Here is a 2,308-nt window from a genome sequence, read left to right as displayed (position 1 = left end):
CCCCGCCGCCAAAGGCGGCGGCAGCGGCGACACCGGCCCGGCTCCCTATACCACAACTTCCAGGAGCAGGCGCCGCTCTCCCACTGTTTGACGCGAGCCGCTGCGGCTACTGCCAGCCCCAACCCCCAGCTTGCTCCATCCTCCTTCCCCGCCTTCCTCCTCTATAGGAGACGCCACCACCGCCTCAGGAATACAGTTCGCCTCTCGCCCTGCCCCCCTGTCCCGGGTTCCTCCTCTCCCCCACGCTAGCAATCTTCTCTCCCCAAGGGCGCGCCCCCGACGCCAACCAGACGCGCGGTCCCGAGCCGCGGCTCCGCCCCAAACGCTACGCCTAGCCGATCGGCCCCCGCCCACCTCGCCTCCAGAGCCACGCCCCCAACCCGCCTGCCCGCCCCAGCCCGGCGTAGATCTGTTGTAGGGCGCTTCGGCATCTGCTGGGTCTGCCTTCACTTCCGGGGCGTGATCCGCTATCGGTAGATTGTAGGTCTGAGGGTAGCTGAGAGTAAAGTTAATTCCTCGGGAGGAAGGAATTCGCCTCTGAGCTGGGCAAACCCTAGTCAATCCACGTAAGAGTTTAGTTGAAACTTGCGATTTCATTGCCAACTGCTGAGAAAAAGCAGATTTCGAGAGTGCTTCCGAGCCGCCGCCAGCCATGGCCTGGGACTACAAATCCAGCCTGCGGAGTCCAGGAGTGGGAGCGGGGGAGGGCGATAATGGGAAGAGGGGCATGCTGGGAGTTGTAGTAGAGTCATCTCAACCTTCTTACGACTCACTGCCATCGAGTTGGATCCAACTCAGAGCGATCCCTTCTTGGGTTACGAGGCGGTATCACTAGGGAAGTAGATTGCCCAGTCTTCCTTCGGAGCAGTGGCTGGTGGGTTTGAACCGCCAGCCTTCTGGTTAGCAGTCAAATGCTTTAAGCAGTAGGCCACCAGAGCGCCCTCAACGTTCACAGCAGGTGTATTAGCTTACTAATGGTTTGGTAAGAATTGACTGCAGTTAGGCCTTGGCAATTTAGCATCTGAGGGGCTTGCTACGACTAAGGAAGCGAAACGTTTCTTAAGTGAAAAGCATGTTCAGTGAGCGCCTGAGATTCGTAGGGTGTCCTACACATACACAGTATGGGCTCTGTGTTTGCTGAATTGAAGGGACCCTGTTATATTGCTTTTAGATTAGCAGCACTTCAAAGTTGAAGGGATTTTTCTTTGGAATGGACCTTATACATCTAGTTATCATAGAGTATACGTTCTGGGCAAATTCACCATTTTACAAATAAAATGATTTCCCAAAGGTCCCCCTGCAATATTTAAGCATAGCCAGAATAGAATTAAAGTCCCTTTTCTTTCAGTAAAGAGCTCTGGTGGGATAGTGCCTAAGGCATTTGACTGCTAACCAGAAGATTGACGGTTCAAACCCACCAGCCACTCCGTGAAAGGAAGACTGGGCAATCTACTTCCGTGAAAATTTACCGCCTGGGAAACCCAAAGGGGGTTGCCATGAGTAGGAATCCACAAGACGTCACTGAGTTTGGTTTGGTTTTTTCTTTGTTTTTTTTTTTTTTTCTTTCACTAAAATAACTATTGCCTCTTGTAATAATATGGCAATTGAAGTATTTGATCTGTGGACATATTTTGGCCACTTACATTCTCACAGCATCCTTTACAAATGGCATTGGTGACATATATGATTAAATAGGAAATATCAGTGGTTAGCCACTTTTCCCACATAATTGTTGACAGGCATCATGGAATTTAATGAGAAATTCGTTGAAGAAGGTAGATGTAAGTAGACACAATTTTGTTCCTCTTAAAAAAGAAAAATCCTCTTTAATGTTATATATAAAATTAAGATTCCCTCAATCCACTCCCCTCCCCGAAAGTATTCACTTCCAGATGTACCCTTCCAAATCTATGCATTTATATACATATGTTGTTGTTGTTATGTGCCGTGGAGTCGGACCTAACTCACAGCGACCCCTCCTTGGGTTTCCAAGGCAGTATCACTAAGGAAGTAGATTGCCCCATCTTCCTTCTGAGGAGTGGCTGGTGGATTTGAACCACCAGCCTTCTGGTTAGGAGTCAAGTGCCTTAGGTACTACGCTACCAGAGCTCCCTTATATGCATATAGTGCATATAAAAAGATATATTTTTATTCCATGTTTTAAAAATTCATTTAGAGGATTAATTCAATTTTTAAGGTAAACTTTATTTAAAATAAAGGTCTGGAGGAGTATTAAACCAGGTCTATATGTAGAAGAAAGTTAAAATCTGGCTTGATCATGTTGTTGCTGTTGTTAGATGCCATTGAG

The sequence above is a fragment of the Orycteropus afer genome, unplaced genomic scaffold (assembly GCF_000298275.1).
Source record: "Orycteropus afer afer isolate SDZICR_OR568_19922 unplaced genomic scaffold, OryAfe1.0 scaffold00007, whole genome shotgun sequence".
NCBI lineage: Eukaryota > Metazoa > Chordata > Mammalia > Tubulidentata > Orycteropodidae > Orycteropus > Orycteropus afer.
This window is presented reverse-complemented; position numbering follows the sequence as displayed.